Raw genomic sequence first — 25,168 nt, forward strand, 5'->3', positions numbered from 1 at the left:
GTATAATAAAATTCCATTTAAATTATTAAACAACAAACATTCAGTCTAACATATTATAAAAACATAAAATTTCATTCTGAATATAGAAGAAGCTACTTTACAGTTGCCAGTTGCTGGTTTAGTTATCTCATACAATGACTACATGAGTATCTGGTCATAAATGTTATATCTTATGTTTGAAACTACTAGTATGTTCTTTTCATTTTGATTCAATAATTGTTTGAACAATGGAAGAACTAACCTACAATAAGTGTGCTTCAACCCCCCCCCCCCTTCCAAACCTCCTTTCCCAGAACTTCAAACCTGGATTTCCCCCAAATTACTACAGTAATGTTTTAAAAACCAAACACATGTATAAGTTAAGGGTGAAAATAATTAATTTCATAACAATACCTTGCGTTCACATCGTCCAGCTGGTCAAAACATTCACCAAGAAAGGATGCAACTAATCACCGGAAACATTGACTTTGTACATGTATGCTGTCAATGCTGAAAAAAGAAAAACGTGAAAGGTTTTATTTTCCGGGTTTAATAATTAAAAATATATTTTAGATACTTACGTTACATTTTGAGTTTGTATATTGTGTAATGTGTGGGAAAATTAAGATTCATTGTTCATCTTGTTAAACAACCAAGCATCCAAATGTTTATACGTCCCTGGATATTCTTACAAACTCATATCCATATAAACTTGTTTAATGATTTGGACAAAACGTATATTTTAGAGATATGGGAATTATATGCCGAACGTAGTTTGAAAAATGACGCCATTTTGATGGCGCGAAATCTTGTTTGCAAATGAAAATTAACTAATTCAAGAGTTTTGAAAATGTTATCGAGAGTATCTACATCGTGAATTAAGTCACCTTGATATCAGTTCTTCCTTCCTGTATTATCTTCTTGTTGTAGAGGCTATACATGTTTCTCAATTCTCCATTTTACAACAGCTCCTTCTTGTCTATTTAAACATTCGCTCAGAAGTGCGCCAAGACTGACAAATCAGACCTCGCTAAATCAGGTAGAAGTGCATCATGGGATAGTTTAAAATAAATATTGTTTATTCAATTTTTTTATTTTTAGTGAGTATAATACTTTTAACATATATTTATTTAAAATATGAACTGTTGGGGTCAGTATTTTCTGGTATATACATCTTCGCTTGCCAAGGGTTTTCGGTCCCCATAAACCCTTGGCGGATTTCATTACGAAAACTCGGTGATGTGGTGGCGCTATCTAGAGAGCAACTTGAGTTATGCCCCTTGCATATACACATTTTAATAGAAATAAAGAACGGGTTATATACACATCATAGCATTAATACAACTTGAAAACATGTTGACTACCGAATATTGGAACATAATTAACGATGCTATTAAATACGAATTAAGTTATAGCCTAGAGAAAGCACGGGGTGTTTTATTCATTATGATAGTGTTTTGTAAGGACCTGTATCGGGAGTGTAAAAGTCGCCGATTTATATGAAAGCGCCCATGCCCTAAAACCAGGGATCGTTGTCGTGAATATTGCAGACAAAAGAAATTAAATAAAACACAGCTCATTTAACCTTTAAAAGCAATACCCATAAGCAGAAACATATATACTAACAGGATAGGCAACTTCTACATTCGCCATGTTTACTTCCCATGCTATCACGCGAGCCTTGACAATTAAGTTTGTAGAACTATGTTCAATCCCAGTAAAATATGTAAGTTTTTAAAGCGATCTGGTTAGACCATCGCGTTGGGGAGGCACTGTACTCGAGAACTTGTGTCTCAACTTGTTAAAAGCACCGGATGTTTTACCAAAGATCACACATGTTTTCTTAATATAAAGTTTATATTTACAAGCACTGCGATTGGATCAGCTACTCGCAGCTGCAGCCAATCATAAAACGGAGCTTGTCAGCGAGTTTTCGTAATGAAATCCGCAAAGGGTTTATGGGGAGCAAAGTGGACCGAAAACCCTTGGCTAGCGAAGATGGGTATATACGACTATTTATTAATCTTTTTTTTTTGGTTCCAATTGGAACCCGTGATAAAAAATGGCCGACCATTTGTTTACAAATGTCTACTGGCTTAACATTGTAGTTAAACTAATTATGTTGTGAAATATATTTCAGATTTTGTCTATTATATTTTATTTACATATGATTTTGCCAAACTTAAATATGGTTGAGCTATATAGTTTACTGACAATGCAATCTTACTTGTCCAATTTTCAACGCGAATCTAAGCACAATCATTGTTTTATTCAAAATATAAAGTTTTGAAAATATCATGTTCAGCACAGAGCAGGTTCCGCTTGAATTCCAAGAAAACCGGGGGTCTAGACGGTAGGCTGGTTAACACCCGTACGTTCAATTTAAAACTATAATGAATTGATGACAACTATTTTTCAGTTACACTTTGCGATGTGCATCGCTTGGTCATACGATGAACAGTTCGTTAAAGAATACTTATAAATAGGGTAAAAAGCATTAAACATAAGCCTCGAAGTAAGACCTGTGTGACTTTACACAAATTGTGTCCGATATAAACTTTTAAATATCAGGCATGTAGCATCGTTTTTTAAAATGTGTGGTTTTTTTTGTTGTTTTTTTTTTTTTTGGAGGGGGGGGGGAGTTTAGGGTTTGGTTTTTTTTTGGAGGGGGGGGGGGGGGTCAACCTCATCGGAAAAATTTTGACAAGAAAAAAAAGGGGATTCCCAAAATCACGAAAATCCTAATCCATGATTATTCAATTCAAGTGCCCCCCCCCCCCCTCCGATGCTATGTCCCTGAATATTTTGTCAGTAACTGAATATGTTGCAAACCATTACGTCAATGGATTTTGACAATTTAATTTAAACTTGACCCCTACCCACCTGCATATGAATTAAATGAGTATTTTAAATACATATAACTTAACTTTAAGAAGTATTCATTTACATGGACAGTAACTGTTTTGTTTTAATAGCTACCTAATTATTTGGTTTATACTTTCTACATTATACGAATACGATTGTTTCATCGAATTAAAAAAAAATGGGATTGAAATCATCTGCACCACATGATTAGTGCTGGATTTTAAACTGATTTTGTAATATAACGTATAACTTCAGTTAAAATCATGCTTATTATATCTTATTACAGAAAAATGTACATACATGTTTCATAAACATGTAACAGTATTTATGCATGTTTACAGTACAGAAAGTAAATACATGCACAAAGTATAGAAATTCACGAATCATGATAAAGTCTAAAATGCATGTAAATAAACAATTATCATATTAGACTCAATCCCCAAGTAGTTGTACGATTTTTTGGTATGGTTTGTTATAATAAATGTAGCATTTACCACGACTTTGCCCTAATTTGTTTGCTGAAATAGTACATCAAAGCTCATTGATTTATTAATTAAAGGATAAAGGATTTAAGAAAGAATCATACAAAATTGATCTCTATTTTGTAGGCTCTAATAATTAAATGAGTGTAAGTAAAATATTTCATCATATAATGTTTGAGATATACAACAGTTACTAGAGTCTTTTTTTTAAAATAATAAATTATTAATAAATTATTAATTTTAAAATAATTAATTATTAATAAATTATTAATTTTACTAACTGATATAAATTATTAATTTTACTAACTGAAATACACACAAATTGAAAAACAAATTTAACTATTTAATTGTGGATTTGATCACTGGGACAATGTCATAGCAATAGTGAAATAAGTTGATGACCTCTTTCCTCTTAGTTGTTTCTACTTCTTTTGTGCGACGGCCAAATAATGGTTCCTTAGCTACAGATTATAACACCAAAATTCGGGCATTTACTATTGCACTGTGTATTCTTTATTTAAAAATAAAGTTCACAGTGATACATACAACATGTATTAAAAACCATAGTATCTTTTTTTCTGAGACCTGAATGAAGAATTTAGGTTTCTCAACCTTGAGCTTTATGCATAATTTTTCGGTTTTCTCCCTTTTCCCCTAAGAGTTAAAAAAGTATCTTCAAATTTCGTTTGCTAATTGTATACCATTGAGCATAACGTATTTTAATTCTAAATTTCGTTAGTCTATTCATATTGTATAACATTATCCATATATTATTTTATATTTACTCTATAATAATAGATGCATAATAGAAGATTCATGATTGCTAGATAAATGACTTAAAAGACAACAAAATAATCTTGTCCTGGTTGTAACGCGGCATTTTATTGGTTAGAAAATTAAGTTAAATTTGTATGACTTGGTTTGCACGGCAGAAGACAGGTCACAACGCATCAACGTCAATAACGGACGAATCTCCTTGACCTTACATTTGAATTTTGAACAGATTAATTCTTTTTTAAAGTAAAACGTACTTATTTTTTACAGTAGATTACAGAAAATTAAATTATAAGAAATGAATTTAATATCTACCCAAGTTATACTCGTATAACCTGGGTTGGAGCAATTTACGCTCTTTTATAATCCACTCCGCGGATTATGAAGCCTAAACTGTCCCAACCCAGGTTATACATTGTACTCCTATAACTTGGGTAGTTCATTTTTTAAATGGAAACAAATTTTATTTCATAGAATGAAACAATACTAATTTCAACGACGTCGAAGCAAAGATCAGCTGAATATAAGTTGATAAATCCAGATTTGCCTGTTATGGTAATCACAATTTCTGAAAATAAAATGAGCGAATATGAAGATATAGAAAAATATTATAATACAGTATTTGAATAAGGCTTACGTTCATTATTAATTTGAATATTTTGTTACTTTTAATAATTTTTGATCAAACAAATCATTAATGAAAATTGAACGATGTTGTTTTGATGACCATCACGCTTCCTCTCACTGAAAATGTTATTATTCTTGAGGAGCACGTGACAGCACGACGATTCGTTATTTTTGAATAGAAACGTAAATATTGTCGTTCAATTAAAGAAGAAAGAACTGTTTCTTTCAATTTATGCCTTAATATTATATATAGTTGTGTCAATCTCATGAAAATATACATATACGATCTTGAACGCGTGTGTATATAAAGTAACAAGACTAGTTATACACTTTTATCTTGTTTTCATATTGACTTCAACAATGAAATTCTTATCTAATTTGGGATACATTTATCACATGATAAAGTTACAATAAGTGTTTTATAGTGGGCGACTGTTCATACAATGTTTTCGATTTAAAAAAAACCAATAAATTTGTTTCTTCTGCTCAGTTTTAAGAACATTACGGGACAATGCACTGTTTATGACGTAAAAATTATCCTTGTGAAAGTCTTATTAGATAACTTTTTTTTTGGGGGGGGGGGGGCGAAATTGAAAGTTTTAAGTTTTAAAATCTACGTCAGCTTATGAATGAGATGTACAAAAATATAATTATTGGGTTGTGTGTGTGTGTGTGTGTGTGTGTGTGTGTGTGTGTGTGTGTGTGTGTGTGTGCGTTTGTATTATGCCGACACCTACGACATGTACTAGTTTACACACGTGCAACTTACTACATTTTCAAAACCTACGACACAAATCCGTGTAGTAAGTTTGCAGAACCCCGTAAATCGGGTTTTTCGACCATGATTTACCCAGAAAATACAAAATTATAAAAAGTGTGAGTTTCCGGTTTACACATGAATTTTGTTACACACGATATCGAGTCTTAATGGGGATGTTACACACTTTGCCCCCTTGCCACATTTGCGCATGCGCAAATTCAACTTCCTATGAAAATAATGGAAACGCAAAAGAAGGTACGATCACTTATTTCTTTCATGAAAAATTAATCTTTTGTTGATTTTTACACCAATTTTCTTTCGAATATATGATTTTAGATCATTTGTTTAAATGCGACATCTGATTTTTCGTTATTCTGCAGCTAAATTGAGAAAAATTTACATGTCTTTGTGTGTGTCACCTCATAAAGTTGTAGATGGTTAAGATGGTTTTCTTTTACGTTTAACTGGGTTTAATTTCGGTAGTAGTCAAACACATGTAGTGTGTGCGTTTTTTAATTTGTGTTTTAAATAATCATTTATTTCATTACAATTTTAGTATACCATTGAAATTTTTGATAAACTCTCAAAAAGTTAGAATTTCCTCTAGACTTTAACAAGTTGCATGTAGCACAATCGAGAATTATGTGCCTCCTGCATGTTCTTCTAAACATTTTAGGGGTTTTAATTGTGAAAATGTGTTGTTATTAGTTCGAGTAATTAAAGAATAATGAAGAAAAAATTAACATTAACTTGGAACTTTTCAAATTTAGACTCTCTACTGTATATACTTTTTATCAAGAGGAGAAAAATATGGATTTCCTCAAGGGGGTCAACAATTTTTCATAGGCCTTAACTGGGGAATCTTTTAATTATATTCTCTTTTGGAATTCACAACAAACAATTAATCATGTAGAAATAAACAATATGTTTCTTAACTTTCAAATTTACACCCAACACATTTTATCCAAAATAAAGAAATATTTTCTGTTCAACGGCTTTAATTGTGGAGTTTCTTAGTAACGTTCTCTTCAATCAATCAAGAAAAATTAGCAAATTGTTGCTCTATATTAATCACATATTAATTCTTTCATTAAATTACACCCTCATGAGAAAACTCTAAGTTTCAATTTAATGCCCCCCAAAAAATCAGTACGGTAAATCACTTATAAAAACCCTTTAATTTCATGAGCTTAATTTTTGCACCATAATTTACTCTTCCTTGCATTAAAACAAAGAAATGATTATTAGAATAATTATTAGGAAAAATCCTATTATTATTTACATAAACACCTATGGGGAAACCCAAACTTTTCATTTTAACTTTAAAAAATCAGTAATGTTAAACCCTAATTTATCCTTAATGACATTAAAACAAAGTAATAATCAGTATTAGTTTAAGGGAAAGGCTCATTTACAAATTGCACCCCAAAGGAAAAACCGTGTTTTTCATTTTAATGTTAAAAATCAGTATTAAATTGAAAACCCCTTTTATCCTTTTTTTTGAAAATCCTATTATCATAAACTATGACCAATATGAGGAAACACATTATTTTCTTTTTATCGTTGAAAGATCTGACAGGTATAGTTAAACATTTAGGAAACCACATGCATCTTTCAGGACCAGAATGTACACCCTAATTCCCCCAAATGACATTATTACAAACAAATAATCAGCATTAGTTTGAGGAAAACCCTTTTTTTAAGAAATTACACCCCCATAAGGAAACCAATAATTTTTAATTTAATGTTTAAAATTTAATACATGCAGTAAATCACTTAGAAAACTCTCTAAATCTTTTTTTTTATTATTATTATTATCATTTGCACCCTTATTTATCTTTCATTACATTGATACAAAGAAATGGTTCTAATAAGCTTAAGGAAAGATCCTATATGTAGATATATATGAAGTTTGATCCCCATGAGGAAACTCATTTTTTTTTTCATTTTAAAATTTAATAAATCATTATAAAAACAATATCCCCCCCCCCAAATCTTTCGGGATCAATTTTTACACCATATTCATCCTCATAATTAATGACATCAATGCAAACTTGTAAAACAAAAACAAAAAACCTACAAGAGAGCTAAACTGATAAATACTGAATCTTGTAAACACTCTCCAAAAGTAAAAAAAAATATTCTTTAACAAGGTAATTATTTAAACAATTTTACTCTGCTTCATTTTCAAATTCATTGAAGCTTACCTCTTTTTTTTTTTTAAATTGAAGTTTATTGATTGGAGTGCCTGTAATACATATGAGAACAATTCTTTGTATACGAGTTGACCTGTATACGAATTGGTCTGTGTACGACTTGACCTGACAGTGTTACGACGCGACATATCCGGTAAAAAAAATGTCACAAAACAAACCCCTCCATCCTGCATGCTTTATACGAATTACTACAGTCCCCCAAAAAGGAATAGAAGCTACGTAAGAACTGTAAGTCGTTTGAATAATTAGTGACAATCTTGTTGGAGAAGTTGAACGTGTGAACAAGTGTAGAACCTCTCTGCGTTTCGTCAGCATGTGCATGTGTTTAACAGCTGCACTTGTAATAATGGTAACGTGATCAAGTCCAGCACAATCTCCTAATTTAGCTACATAGCTTGGTTATAACACCTTTTTTTTTTTTTTAAATTGACATTTTAAATAACATATCTTTTTTTCTTGTATTATTTTCATAAAATTATTTTGCTAAATAAATGAGAAAGTTTGGAACATATTAGTATGATTTTGATCAACGAAATCGATGCAATGCAATGATAAACAATAATTATTACCGTCGATTGACTAGATAGAATGGTCTTTTCTTAAAATGACACATGTCCAACTAACCCGGTTAAATGATAGAATTTGTGCCCTTTACTGTAATTCTTAGTAGCAAATGAAAAAAGAAATATCTCGGTTGTATCTTGCCTATATTTTCATTTGATTGGTCTCAAATACCTACAATGTTGCTCATTTATAATCCCATTTTACCACATTAACGGTTTTGGCAATGAAATCACTGGTCGCCATGTTAATGATAAAATCCGAGATATTTCGAGTGCAAAATGGCAGGCAAATTCAAACAGAGACACTTTTTGCCTCTGCTGGGGTTTGAACCAGGGTCCTCTGGCACGCCAGTCAAGCACTCTACCGAGCGAGATAAAGGGTTAACCCACTAGCCAGAGCTAGTAGAAATGCAATATACCTGACTCTACCACAGATATATTAACAAAATGCCTTTGTATGACCCATTATATTAATAATGAATATTTTGTGGACTTAATTACATATGCATTTTCAAAAAGGTTTGTAACATAATTGCTGTGTTTTACCCCTGCAGATTGTTTTTAACAGACTTAAAGTCGATGCGAAGCAGATCCGCTTTGCAGCTGCTACATTGCAAGTATATGGGACGAATTCTTACTGTGACCTGAGCGTGGCCTGGTCACGGTAAGATTATTCTTTCTATAGAATGACCAGTACTGAATAGGGTATAGATTTGGCGGTGCTTTAAATGTTCCTGGGTGTTGTTTTGAAATCTTTTTTTTTTCTTTGGCTGATGTACGCTATATTATTGCTGATAGTAATGCAATATTGCTTTATTTAGAATTTTGTCCTAAAAACTTATATTGGAAGCCATTTTACCATTTACGAATAAATCAATAAGTTCGGAATAGCATAGCTGTTTCCATGGAAATCGAATGCAGATAAAAAGTTTTAGCCCTATTTAAACACCATCAATTGAACCTATTGAAAAAGAGGTTTGATGGATACCAACCAGCTATTGGCAATTCTTTTAACCTATACAGTTAATTTAATTTGCATGGATTTAACAAACAAGATCACTATAACAATACTTTAGACTACATGTAGTTTCTAAATTCTAATATCTTGTCGGAGTACAGTTGCCGCACCTCCATTTATCATTACTGTGGTTCAATATGATTTATTTAAGACTTAGTAAGAAAATTTAATGAATTCCAGAAGTAATTGTTTTAATCTATTTCTTCATATAATCCTGAAACAGACAAAAACAAATTGAGTTTTTGGAATTTGTAAAATGGCAGCTTAATAAGATTTTTCATCCTTCTGCATTTTTTAAAATTTATATCCTGCATGCTTATATGGGTATGTAAGAATAATACCAAAACAACTTTTGATAGAAGAAATCTTGTTTTATGTGAAAATATAAGGCGTCAACAGACTATTTTATGCACATAATAACGTTGCAATGACCTGGCAAAGCAAAAGTTTAATATTGGTTGACTAATGTAAGACTGTAGTATTGAATGCGTACATGTATATGACCGCAAAAAATGAAACTACTGCAAAATTTAAACAAGCATTATAAGTGTATTATATTAAAGGTAATGATTTTTTCTCCAACTTTTATTTCCATAACTATTTGCTATTCAACATATGAACTATTCGGAACTGGTCAACGACTGTATGAATAAAATTAAAGATTTACTATAGAGTACAAAAGAGGTAGCCTAAGGGGACATTTACTTTTAAGTTGAAGTTCTGACTAGCTTAATAATAATTCGGATGCTAAAAAGTTAAAGTCAAGTGAAGAAAAAGAGTAAAAATAGATATCAAAAACAGTTTCTGTGGTTAAGGAATAAGGTGCACCATCCAGTCTTTAATCTATCTTTCTATAGACTATCAGATGATGAATCAAATTGCCTTAAAAATAAGCCCCTTTCTGAGTTTCACATCACTTTATAGCAAGATACAGGAATGCCTATTGGGGGCAGTCTGCAGAAATCCAACCCAGAATATTGGAACAAAAAACACTAAATTCCTCTCTGACACAAACAAATAAAACTATTTCAGGGGGAGGGGATTGTAGCAGCTCATCTCATGACTTGAGGGTGGTACATTTAAAGGAAAAATTCAAATTCTAGATGGGGAGGGAGTGGTATATCTGGATGGAACAATGCATATAAAAAATGGCAGGTGAATAAACAAGGATGTTTTGCAAATAGGGCACATGTTGAAACATTAGATTGAAGTCATTATGGTAATACATGTAATTCATGAATTGTTCATGTCTAGTTGTCTATTTCTTGAACACCCAGCTAGCTACATGTACATCATTTTGACTATGTCTGTGGTTATCTGAATCTAAGATCAAGCAAGAGGAGATTTGATATTAGTAGTGACCCAAATTGTTGATTTAAAAATTACAAGAGCCTTTTTTATTTATATTACAGAGATAAAACAAATACATACATGTATGGAGAACTCTCTCGGTAGTGTGCGCATGATGTATGAGTTGTCTAATTGTATGGTCTAATTTCAATTTGGTTGGACTGACAATTTATGAATATGAGCATTTTTCCTTTCTAATTTTCTGTCTAAAATGTTACTGTAAATTCCTAATTAAAAGCGAGGAATTAATATCCGCGTAAAATCGCGAGAAGCCCGTTTCGCGAATTTTAATATCTCGCTTTTAATTTTCAAACATATGTAAACTACATGAAACTATGATAAAATTTCGACATTCGCGATTTTATGTTCTCGCGATTTGATGGAAAATCGTTTAATCGCGGAATTAAGTACTCGCGTAAAATAAGGAATCTACAGTAATCAATTAAACCTTAAAATGAGTTGTTTAATCTGCGCAATTCTCATCTGGTTTAAGGTTGAGGCTGACTTTAGTTTGCATGGTTCATGATTTTGTGCATTCTGATCGAGTAAAATACAGTGTATTTCAACCTTTTATGATTTTTATATAGATATAAACATTTATTAAATTGAACACAATAAACACATGATAAACAATTTTTTTTCAACAATTTTTCTGTGGTTTGGTAGGTGAGCATTGCCATTGATCTTGCTTTATATGTCGACATTATGATAAAATGAAGCTTTGTAGGAGTATATAGGAAAAAAGAAAAAGTAAAAATCTTAACCCTTTGAAATTGTATACACTAAATGATGGTATCTCCAGGGTTATTTTGCTTCATTTTGAATGAATCCATCATAGCAATTAATCTACATTTGTAATACATGTACCCAAAATACATGTATATAGCAAAATTTATCAACTGTTCATATTTTGAGATGACCCTCACTTAAACTAGATGGTTGAATTTAGTATTTTTTACATATAAGTTTCAAAATGATATTGCTAATCACGATATCACAATTCAAAGAAAATCTCTATTGTAGTATTTTTTTTAATCTGCTACGAAGTGCGGAAAATGAAAATTCTCTAAATATTCCTATAGAAAAATATACCTGTATTTTGAGATTGCCCCCAAAAAGAACCAGATGGTTGCTTTTATTTTTTTTTAAACTAGAGCTGATGTAAATTACATATGGTTAAAAATAAAGAGGTTTTCTAATGGGTTTTTTTTTTTATGCACCACCCCCCCCCCCCTTTTCCAATCGACCAGCTTAAATTATACTTGAGTTCAGGAAATCAGGGACATATACATGTATGTACACTCAGGTGCCAAAAGTAGGTCAATTTATTTTTTCTTTTCACCATATATTAATTGAAATTTTTTTTTTTTTAGAATTGTTAAAATGAAACCCTTTGACCATGTACATTGAAAAGACTTGGATTGATACATTAAGAATTTTTCTAGCTCTTTTTGCATCTTATTTGAATATTTTTCCAACCTTCTATTACTGAAATTTAATATAAACAGTTCAAAGTAAGATTTTTCGGCTCATACATTGCAAAAAATATATAGTAGAGCTCTTAAAAACTATCTCAGTGTTGTGTTTGAAATATTCAAATTTTACAAATGAGTTGTCAAAAACTAATGTACGACAACAAGTGGAAATTGAATCTACTATGCTGGAAATCAATATCAACTTCTTCAAAATCTGACCAATAATCTGACCTGAAAACCTTTTTAAAAAAAGTCTTGTTTTCGATGAAATATATAGGGAAAAACAAAAAATTGACATACTTTTGGCGCATTAAGTGGACAATCATGTAATAATGCCTGATATTCATGGTCTGTGTGTTGCCTCTTTACCAATCTTGTGCAGTAAGTTTCAATTGAATAACATAAACATTATTTTATACATGTGAATCAACCCACCTTGTGTAATGAGTTTTCTTGCAACCAACATTTACCATGGTTGGTTGCATTGCCAACAATTTTATGTATTTCATATGCACATGTAGTGTCAATTTTCTTGCCAATATAATATATATTTCCTAGACACATATAGCAATTTCCCAATTACACCAGTATAAATTCACCTCACAGATGTAGTGAGTTTCATTGCCAATTAAATGTACATTCCTACACACATGTAGTGAGTTTCCTTGTCCATATTCATTTAAATTACCACACACATGTAGTGAGTTTCCTTGTCTATATTCATTTAAATTACCACACACATGTAGTGAGTTTCCTTGTCCATATTCATTTAAATTATAACACACATGTAGTGAGTTTCATTGCCAATATACAGGTAACTCTCAATGGCTCGAACTTTGATTGGATCGAAGTTCTTGATCGCTGGAAGTGAGTCTAGGGTCCCGATTTTTTCCCCTATATAACTAAGCAAATTTACTATTGATTTCTCAAACTCTTGATCTCTCGAAAACTCTCGAAAACCCTAGCTTGATCTCTCTAAGTCAAACTGCAGTCCCGTTCATAATCTATAGTTTCTTACTCTCGATACCTCAAAGTCTCCGTGTATCTCCAAGCGCTATACCTGATGAAACGATAATATTGAGCCATGGTCAAATTTTAGAATTATAAAACTGTTAAAAGTATGCTTATCAGCATCATTGTCATTGTAATGATTATATTGCTGAACAAGTTCTTACAGCTGGTGAAGGACCCTTACGGTGGGAACAATGGGTGATACTTAGTTATCACATTTATGACATGTTAATCGTCTCGCACTCCAGTAGTACTGAGCAATTTGGTCTTAATATGATGCATAAAATAAATAATTATATTATGAATTTATTCAATAGTTGTTTGAATTAAGTTTTAAAAACATCCAGTTCTGTATATTTTACTGAAAAGAAAACGTTGTTTAAGCATGAGCGTAAGGTTAGCACTAATTAAATGGCTTAATCATAACATCCGGTAAGACTAATTTTAAAACCCATTGGTCAACCCAGAAAATTCCGAACTCTTGAAAACTCGAACTCTTGAAACTTCAAAGTTTTTCCTTGGACCCATGGACTTCCAGCTATCGAGAGTTACCTGTACAATCCTACACACATGTAGTGAGTCTCCTTGTCCATATTCATTTAAATTACCACACACATGTAGTGAGTTTCATTGCAAATATACCTTTCCACACACATGTAGTGAGTCTCCTTGTCCATATTCATTTAAATTACCACACACATGTAGTGAGTTTCCTTGTCCATATACATTTCCACACACATCATGTACATGTATAGTGATTTTCACTGAATTGGATTTCATGTGATAAATCAATAGTCATCATGAGGTGATAATGATAATAATAATTAAGGTGAAAAGTTGATAATTATCCACCTTATATACATTTAGTATAATATCTCATAACTCACATTAATGAAGTATGGCATCTCATATAACTCACATTTTAATTTGTATTGGCATTCATGTACAACTTCTTCTTCTTCTGTTTTTCTAGCTTATGTAAGTTATAAAGCAGTCAACTAAAAAGATGGCAGCTTATTCAAGGGGGAAAATTGCAGTAAGTGAAATTTTTAACATTGTACATACAGTTGAACTTTTAAAGTATATTTCAAACAACAGTACATGTGTATCGAATACCATTGATATGTTAAAGTTATTTGGGTGTGCATATCTCTCATTCTTTAAGTAAACATTTTACCGGTGATATCTCAAATTCTCATATTTAGATGTTTATTCTTGTTTTTGCTTAGTGTGACATATTGAAGTTTTCTATAATTGTCATACAGTCACAATATATGCTCAATTTGTTTTATCAGCAATTTGAACAAAATCAGTTGCTCGGTCTGTTTTGTTTGTAAGTGAAATTATCACAACAGAAAAGTGAATTAATCAATGGTTTTATCAAATTTATGATAATAAAAAAAACAATGCGACAGTATTAAGTATTACAGTCCCTTAAACCATCTACTTTCCCATTTTTTCGTGCATTCACCATGCGCTCACCGTGCATTCACCGTGCATGCGCTCACCGTGCACTCACAGTGCGTTCACTTGCACTCTTCTTTCCGCTCCTTTTGTGCACACCGTTCAGAAAGCGCTCATTGTGCGTTCACCTTTGTTCACTTATCTTTCACCGTTCACTTATCGTTCGAATTCAGTCCGTTTTCATTCGGAACTTCAAAAATGAAAGAATCGATCTCAGCAAAATGAGGAAAAAAACTTTGCATTAAGGTGAAAGGAAACTAATATTACACATAAAGCATCATTTTAATTAGAATTTAATCCGTGGAATTTAAAGTACACATTCTTGAGCAGGTCTGTTTTTTGCTGTTGTTGTTTTTTATCACTCTCCTAAACAGGCATTTTTTTTGTTGATCCGAAAATGGCTTAAGTATGCAGTAACTGTGAAAATTTTATGTTACACAATACAGCGAAAAATTGATACACAAATAATATTTAATGATTCATTTTAAGATAGTCAGTCCAGTCGTTTAAAAACAGAAGAATTCAATCAACTAACGATTCAACACATATATATATATATATATATATATATATATATATATATATATATATATATATATATATATATATATAAATATAAGAAACAGACGTATTTGTGTATTTTTCACGATTCAAATAATAATTCCTTCGATTCCAAATCACAAACATATCCATGTTCGACAATAAACTGTCTTACTGAACAGATCAACTTAAGATAGTAAACATAAATGCGTGTTAATTTATAGATTAACAATGGTTTTATGTATTATTTAGACATTTTTATCATTACATTACTCGATTATCTGTTGATGAAATTAATATTATGGTCTTAAATTTGGTTTTATTTAACTGTTATTCCTAAACATGCATAAATGGTATGGTATAACTTTAAAGATAATACAGGATAGATATTATTTGCAGGATAGTCGATAGGATAGGACTGTTTTGTCAACTTTCAAGATAGCAGCACTGTACGTGTAGTTTATTAGCATGTTTTTCCTGATTTCCGTCAAAATACAATGTAAGGATAACCATCGAGACACTCCGAATAAATCGTTCATCTTGCGTTCACATATCGTTCATCGTTCAGCGCTTCATGTGCACTCTGCCTTCGCTCATCGTTCACCTTTCATTAGCGTTCACCAGATTCCGTTCAGCGTGTGCTTACGTAGAATGTTTCAGGGACTGTTTGTGTAAAATTAGCATTCTAATTTATGTATGTAATATATCTTTTTTATGTATGCACAGTGTCAGGGCTCTACATTAACTTTTTTTCCTTCTTGTCCATTCGGACAAGTGATTATGACCGTGTGCATTATATAAGTAATATTAATAAAGTTTTTTTTTTGATCTTGAAATAGTTGAAAAGGAGTTTGCAAACCAAAATGGAAGGCCTTAAGATAATTTGATTTTAAAATCAATGTGATAGTTTAAAAGACAAATTTTGCATATTTTGAAATAAAACTTTTTTCTAATGAGTAATTTATTTATGTGCTAGAAACAACAAATAAGCCCTAAAAGAGAGGCAGAATTTATGTGTCGTTCTGGACTGGACTGTGATGCATTAAAAGTTGAATTGATCAACAGAAGAATTGGTGAGTTGATACACATCTATTACTACTATACATTAAAATAAAAGACTCGAATTTTTGGGCTTTAATATTGAGAAATCAGAAGAAAACTGTCTTTTGTTCTTTATTTTTTAAACATCATTGGTATTTGAAGATTACCAGTTTGTTTTTATTTTTTCTCAATCAAGCTTCGCTTATTAATAATCAATGAAAATTCCTTATAAAAATCCGGAATCATCTGGATTTTTTTTATTCTACAATCTTGCGCATGTGCATTCCATTCATGCTAAATCACGGGAGGCTCTTTAGTTTATGTTTCCACAATATCACACTTGCATGGATAAACTCAGAAACGATAATACACATATGTTTAAATTTTCATTGAAAATTTGCTATATCCTGAGAGTTTGAATGTCAACATGTTGTGTAAATTCGAAGTGAGTAAAAAACATTGGTAAAAAAGCGTTGAATTCTTCATTAATATGAATTAAATTTTTAGAAGAAAGGTATTTACAGCCTCAAAATGGTTTGTTATGAATAATTTGACTGTTAATCACAATGCAGCTTCAATTATTTTCTCCAAAACCGTTTCGAAGCGATTATGCAATTTTTTGCTACATTACGGGTATATGAGAGGCATTTCAACTGTGGTGAAGGCCTGTCCCGAGACACAGTAAGATTATTCTAACTAAGCAGAGTGTAGTGAAATTAATAGCATTATTGTAGGCTTAAAGCTTGGTTATGTAAATATGGTGTGTCGATGTATCTATTTCGTGAATGTCCGATATCATATGCAATATGTCAAACCGTGCATGCACGGGTCAGAGTCTAGTGTAATAGAAAATAGTATCATTTCTTTGTTTTTATGTACCAATCTACTCAGTTTCACACATTTGTTTCCCTTGATTATGCAGATCCTTAAATGAAAAATGTCATTAGTTTCTGGAACAATTTTAGCCCCTTGCATTTGATAATCACAATTATACAAATAATTCCATAATAAAAGGCATTTATAAATAAATTAGGTTTTGAACATGATTTGTGAACACACTGTACAATCATGTAATGCAAAATATTCACCAATATTTTTTTTCTTATTTTAAGGATATGGGGTTTTTGAACTCAAAATTTTCCAAAAGGAAGCTTTTTGGTAGAATATGTTGGAGAGAGAATTGTGCCCAAGGAAGCAGAAGAAAGAGAAAAGAAGCGCAAAATAAAACATACTAGTTATATGTTTTACTTTAAGTGGAATGGTCTGAAGTGGTAAGCAAATATAATATATTTATTGTGATTGTTATGAGAGAGAGAGAGAGAGAGAGAGAGAGAGAGATACAATTGTTTTATTTACCTATTTTAGATTTTTTGTAATACAACTTTTTCTGGTTCTTATGAGAATGTGAAATTGATATCCATATACAGTTTACTAGATGCTGGGAATTGTACAATTTAGGTCAGATTTGATGACAGAAAATTAATTAGAATTTAATAAAAAAAAAATTGTGTTTGAATATTCTCACCACCCTGGCAATTTGTTTTTAGAAATTGCAGTGTTTGCGGCAGGTTATGAGTTCTGAGAATTGGCAAAAAACCATTGTTACGTACATTTCAACTAAATATGGAGATGAAAATGATATCCTGTATAACTATTTGCACTTTATAAAGGAAAGTAAAGTGAGCATGAGATAAAAAATTTTATACAATGATTAGGTATTTTCTATTACCATGATTACACTATAATTCAGTGAATAAATCATTTTGACATCTTTGCTTGATGACTAAAATAACACTATGCATGCGTAACAGGATTGGAAATATAATGACGGCCAAACAGAGATTTGAACCAGGGCATCCAGAATCACTAGATATGTACTCTACCAACTGAGCTATATATAACCACCGATGATCAAACCAGTCCCACTTTCACACATATATGTGTAAATTCATTTTCATTAAATACCGGGTGCAACCCTGCAAAAATCTATAAAATTGCTTTTTTTGTTTGTAGCATTGATGCAACTAACACTGAAAGAAAGGGGAAGTATATAAAGGACGAGGAAGTTGGAAGTCCGTTGAATAACTGTGTTATGCACCTTTTGGTTACCGAGAATTATCCAAGGCTCTGCCTCTTTGCAAATAGAGATATTAAAGCTGGAGAAGAGTTAAGATATGATTATGGGGAAGCCAACCTACCTTGGCGACAAGTATGTGACAATTTTAATAATTGTTGATGTGTTAATGTGATTTAAATGTCAAAAGGATTTAAAAAAAAATGCTCATGGTTTAACATTTCATATTGTTTTTTACAACAAGAGTTAGTATAATCAGTGAATCAATTAATTTTTAACCTGTATAATATTGAGTTTACTGCGCGAGAGTACATGTAGTTCAGAACTGCACAGTAATAAATACTATATAATTTAATAATAAATTGTAACAACTATTGTTCTCTTTAAGATTCACCTGATGATAATCCATTTGATGATAACCCATTTGATGTCAACCAGAACAGTGAAGAGAACAATGAAGGTTACTTTTACTTAATGTTTCTAGTGTTCATTTTGATTTGATACATGTACATGTATTAAAATGTATTTAATATTTATGTGTAACATATGTCATAACAAATACTGGTACACATTTCCTGCACATGTGGTGAATTTCCTTTCCATTTTGAATGCATTTCCCACACATATGAGTGAATTTCTTCGCCAGTGTACATTTACTACACATGTAGTGAGTTTCATTGTCCATATTCATTTAAATTACCACACACATGTAGTGAGTTTCCTTGTCCATATTCATTTAAATTACCACACACATGTAGTGAGTTTCCTTGTCTATATTCATTTAAATTACCACACACATGTAGTGAGTTTCCTTGCCAATATACATTTCCACACACATGTAGTAAATTTCCTTGTCCATATTCATTTAAATTAACTTTTTCAGTGTTTTTGCTTGTGATAACATATGATAACACAGTTGATTTTGTACTATACAGTCCATTAAATTCAAATAACGTATGATTTGGGCGCAAGCAGGGTTTGCTTATTTATATTCAAATATTTAATTGTACAACTGCTGGAAATTGTCAAATCCATCATAAAGCCCTCGAGCTTCATTGGATTTGATCATGCCCCGACCAAAATTATCACCCCATAATACATATACTGAAAGAATGATTCCTTATTCCTTAATAACTACCACACACATGTAGTGAGTTTCCTTGCCAATATACATTATCTTCACACACGTAGTGAGTTTTCTTTTCAATATACATTAATCATGCACATTTAAAAAGCAGACTTTGATGAAATTGATTTCGCTGACAAAGGTGTGTTTATAAATCATGTTTTAATTTTCTGTCTATTCCCCAAGAATTTTCAAGGCTGTTTATTGATGTGTCTTTTCTTCAATATAGAAACTATTGATACTGAAACAGAGAGTGAAAAAGAAGTTGATGATGATTCCAACACTGCATCCCCTATGGAAGGTACTTTTCATTCAGTTGATTAGATCCAGATCTTTTTTAATATTCCAGAGTTAGGTAGCCTATTAAAGTAGAAGGTATTGCAACAAATGTTTCAAATATAAGTAGGGTGTGCACTGTTCAACCTGCCAACTGTGCAATCCGGTACACTGGACATTCTGACCTCATACTTGTATTTTATTCCCAATTTTTTTTTATAATGTATCTAGGATAAAACACTACCCTGTAAGTTTCATAACCTGAGGTTTTATTTGGTCAAAGTACTTTAAGTAATTCAACACATTACATAATGTACATGCACAGTAATTGCTTGTTGGCTAGGTTACCGGTACAAAGATGTCCTGTAAGGTTAAAAGTTATGGTCGTTTTAGAGCATAGTTAACTACATTTTCTAGTTAATAGTAAATAGTGTATACTGTGTAATTTCATACCTTTTGTGCTACTTGAGGTGAATTTTTATCGAGATGTAATTAACATTGTATATTGTATTGCAGTTCCATGTAAAAGTAAAAAGCTGAGCACAGAGAGATCATCATGCCCACCCCATGCAAAACCTGAGGCTCAAGGACAAGGTATTATCTTTGATTATATAAATTTAAAACTTTTTACGGACACCACCTGCCAGTTGCCATTAGTGACAGTAACTTAATTGCATATAAATTAGGTATGTAGATTCAAGTTTGTTCAAATTATGGTCCCTGGGGGTAGGGTGGGGCTACAATGGGGGATAAATTATATATAGAGAAAATCTTTAAAAATCTTTTTCTCAAAACTATTAGGCCAGAAAAGCTCAAATCAAAATGGAAGCATCCTCAGGTAGTGTAGATCCAGGTTTGTTCAAATCATAGTCCCTGGGTGTAGGGTGGGGCCACAATTGAAAGATCAAGTTTTACATAGGAATATATAGAGAAAATCTTTAAAAATCTTCTTTTTTAAGACTATTAAAAGTATTTGGCCAGAAAGGCTTAAACTTGTGTAGAGGCATCCTTGGGTAACTATGTAAATTCAAGCTTGCGAAATCATAGTCCCTAGTGGTAGGGCGGGGCGGTGATGGCGGTTTGGATGTTTACATAGGAATATATAGAGAAAATCTTTAAAAATATTCTGGGAAAGTTTTCGGTCCTAAACTCAGTACTTAGTGTGAAAACACGGGTTATGCAGATTTAAGTCTGATGAAACCCTGATTCCATAACGAAAAGTGGTGCCACAAAATGGGGGGGGGGGGGGGGGGGGCTATTTAGGAATGAAGAAAAATCTTCTTACAAGTACAACAACAAAAGGGGCTTGGTATTTACGAAAAATAAAGAGGTGGATAAAAATTGGCAGATTTTCAAATTTTTACTGTACTTAGTTGTCAAGATATTTTGATACTGTTATGCTAATTTGATCAGAATTAAGGCAATTGTTGCTCAGGTGAGCGATGTGGCCCCTGGGCCTCTTGTTTAAATTCTTGGATACAATGAATGAATGAATATCTTTTTACTATATTTCATACAGTTTTAACATTCAAAGGAAGGATACCAATTTTTGAATAAAGACTATACATTTAGGCTGAAGAACAAATAACCTTAATGACAAAAATATGATAAAGATACCGCAATTTTAAAATAATAAAATCTTATTTTTTTTCACAGCCAGTGTTCAACGTCACACATGGACTGCTGTAGAAAGGCATCCTTGGAGCTACAGTTTAATAACTTTATCAAACTAGGGAAAACTCCTAGTCAGCTTGACTGTTTAAACGCCATTAGGAAGGAAAAGGCATTATCAGGCTTCACTTGGCGCAATGTGGAGTTTGCTGTCAAATACATAATACCTCTCGTCTGAGAAGTTGCAGAAAATGAAATTCCAGGTGGTCGCAACGTTAAATTTCCATGTGTTATAATTATGTTACCGTAATGAAGTTTGAATGCATACTGTTTGTGCTGTATTATCAATTTGTTAATAACATTATGCCAGTATCTAAATTTAATACAGGGTGCATGCATTTGTGACAAATGCTTATTGGCTTATACAAATGTACATTTATTTTTTTGTCTGTTATTCTACTTCCTATTCCATGAAACATTTTGAAATGGCAGAAATGGGTAGACATTATTTGATATTTTAACTGATAAAATATGATCAGAAATGTAAAGAAGGGCACGCATCATGCATGATAATGTCAATAAGTGATTGAAATTATTTGAATTCATAAACAAAATTCCATATATCATGAATTACTATGAAATTATGTACTTTTAAATTTTAGCTTAAAGTTGTTTGATCCTTAAATAAAATGAATTATAATTAAGATTCTGCATTTGATTTATGTTTTGTTTGAAGAAGTGTTCAAAGTCCACAGGTCTAGATTTTACAAAGCAAGTGGCAAATAGGAATTTATTTAATTTAAACAGTATATGTTTTTAAAGAAATGAAACACACATGAAGACTTTTCAATTCAATTAGATTTTCTTATAAATTCAGTCTTGATAGGGTGCGTAAAAATTAGCAAGAAATCCTAATTATTTAAGTCATACAGTGATAGTGTAAAGTTTCTTTTATAGGCAAAACAGTTAATAAAAGCATACAAGTTGCAATGATACTAGACTGTGCATGCCCTTTGACAAGAAATAATACTGTCTCGTATATGTTTCAAATTATAATACATATAACATAAAATGTTGAATGAATTTACATAATTGAATTATATATGTAATTAACATAAGATTCTTTGTATCGAAGTAGGGTCTGGTGCTAAATATAATGTAGTTTAAATAGAAAACGTGCATATGTGGAGAAAAGTGTGAAATGCAGTCTAATCTTATTTATCCAGAATTCACTTAGTATATATTGTTCTCCACAAATTTGACAATATATGCATCTTGAGTATACCATAATGAATTGATTAGATTAGCCTGAGTATTAGAATTAGTATTAGAATAATTCGTCTTGCAGCTTGCTGAAATTATTAGATCTCTCTCTCTCTCTCTCTCTCTCTCTCTCTGTGTTCAGTAATAAATGGTTTATGTGGTAAATTTCCTTTGAATCTTCAATCGATCACATGACTAGCTAGATGTATTGACTTTGGGGTAAATTAGGAAGAAATACACACTGTAGTGAGTTTCTGGTGTGTATTCACAATGAGTCATGTGACCTCATGTAGTGACTATCAGGTATAAAATCATAAACTTTTACAAAGAGATTTTGCCTATTTCAAATAGCAGAATAGTAAAAAGATGTCTTATATTACTTAAAAATATTAATATATATTGAATAGCACAACTAGAACATAGTGTAGTGAATTTCAGGTATAAAGTCTGATGTAGTGAGTTTCGGCATAATGCAAGTATGTGTGTGTGTGTGTGTGCGCGCGCGCGCGCGCGCGCGTGCGTGCGTGCGTGCGTGCGTGCGCGTGTGTGTGTGTGTGTGTGTGTGTGTGTGCTACGGATATGAAAAACTATATACAGCGATTTCTTTACAAGTTCGGTGTTTATAACTTCAAAACCAACTGATCATGAACAGACGGAAAATTCCAGTAATTTCAAAGTCAGATACCTTTTCGGGATACTGGATAACTAATTTTATTCTTGTTTACCGCGGGTAAACCTCACGTTTAACATGAAGAAAAATGACCCCTGTGTCTTTTTTCTTCAGAAAAATCCAATTATTCTACAGCAAGGGGGGGGTGTCATTATTCTACGTCGAGAAATGACCCCCGGTCATTATTCTACGGGGGTCATTATTCATCATTACACCGGACGTACTTTCTTCGACCCTCTTATACAGTTACATTTTGGTTTAATTTCAGGGAAAACATTTAAAACGACTCTAGTTTTATTTTGAATGTTATGACAAACATTTTGGTATGCAGTATATCAACCCATTCAACAGGACCTGGTTAAAATGACAAAAACGCGATTGTCCACAATCCTTTTTGACAGCTCTCGTATTTCAAGGTAAAATATTTATTTTGAAGCATGCGCGGATCTAGAGGGGGGGTCGGGGGGGTTCCGACCCCCCCCCCCCTGGAAAATGCAAATTTATTAAATTTACATAGTAAAATTATCGCGAAAATATGCCTCGGACCCCCCCCCCCCCTGGCAAACACAATTATCCTTCGGACCCCCCCTGGAAAAATTTTCTGGATCCGCGCATGTGAAGTGTCTTAAGCAGTTCAACTACATTGATAAAAAGACAATTCTATACCATTCTACAACAAAAAGGTATGAAAAATCTATAATTAACCGATTTTCAAAAGACCTTGATCCGCCAAACCGTCTCGGGCTAGTTTATCGAAAATGAAAGTAGGTTTTTTCAAAAGTTTCGTACGTAGGTTTTACTATTGTTTACGGATCGGTGCTGAAATACCATATGTGTAAGTATACAATTACTCTGGTGTAGCCATTTTGTAGTTTATTGGCTAAAATTTTGTCGTCATTCATAAGTCTTTAGTATCAATTTAATAGATATACCATTTTCAAAAAAAAATAATAGGCGTGGTAATAGGGAAAAAGGGATTACATCAAACCAAAAGAAGCTAGAATATTTCCAGAATGGAATGCCACGCAAAAATGTAACGTTTGAAAAATACAGCTTCACGAATGAAATGCCAGTTTGGTTGAAGTATTTTGAGGTAATCATATTGGTGAAGCTGATCTTATTTACTTGCCAGTTGACATCATCTAGTCGTTATACTATCACGGAGTGAAATTTCAATGAACTATAATTCAAGACATTTTGTATAAAACTTCAAATTCACATTCCTTTATTTGTTATCAAATTGCTATAATATCTTTATCACATTTTGTCTTTCAAAACATTAATCCCAAAACATATGTTTACGTAAGGCGTAATTGCTTAATCGTTGTAAATTAACTCTTAACTTTGTGGACTTGATATAATTGACTCACTCAATTTGAAGTTTTACTCCGTGTCATCTGTCACTCATGCTTATAGTGCTAATTACTATTGTTTACTATTCTTATTTATATCATTTGTTCATTATTATCATCAGTCAAGAATTAGGCTTCGGATTGTTCGGGTGTAGTTTTTGGATTTCCAGAATTCACCCTACCGACCTAAAGTTCAAATAAAGTGCTTTTTAACATCTAGAGCATTTTAGTCTTATTGTCGCCGGATTTATAAAAACCCCTTATTTTTCCCGGTGATAGTTTCCTCAAAAATAAAAGTTATGGTAGGGGGTAAAAAATGGGGGGGGGGGGGGGGTAATGTAATGTTGAATAAGCTAGGTATCTAGTTAAATGAATGAATGCGTTTAACAAAATGAAAAAAAAAATAACTATCTACTACTAACAACTAAAAATAACATACAAGTAATGAACCGCAAGATGCATGACTCATGATTACTGATAAAAAAAACAAGAATCAATATATATGGTTAAAGAATGAACAAATAAGAAAAAAAAATCATACATAATATGATACAAATCAACATCTATGGTGATGTGAGAAAATGGCATCAGCGGTTGATGCTAAGGTAAAAAAAAATAGTCAACATCTTTG

The 25,168-nt window shown here is 32.0% G+C and overlaps 1 pseudogene; it reads left to right on the top strand.

The window, feature by feature from the left end:
- Window positions 1-7,816: 7,816 nt before the first annotated feature.
- LOC128164332 (N-lysine methyltransferase KMT5A-like) lies at window positions 7,817-21,820 on the top strand (annotated as a pseudogene).
- Window positions 21,821-25,168: the final 3,348 nt, after the last annotated feature.

This window comes from Crassostrea angulata, chromosome 9, assembly GCF_025612915.1.
Source record: "Crassostrea angulata isolate pt1a10 chromosome 9, ASM2561291v2, whole genome shotgun sequence".
Lineage (NCBI taxonomy): Eukaryota > Metazoa > Mollusca > Bivalvia > Ostreida > Ostreidae > Magallana > Magallana angulata.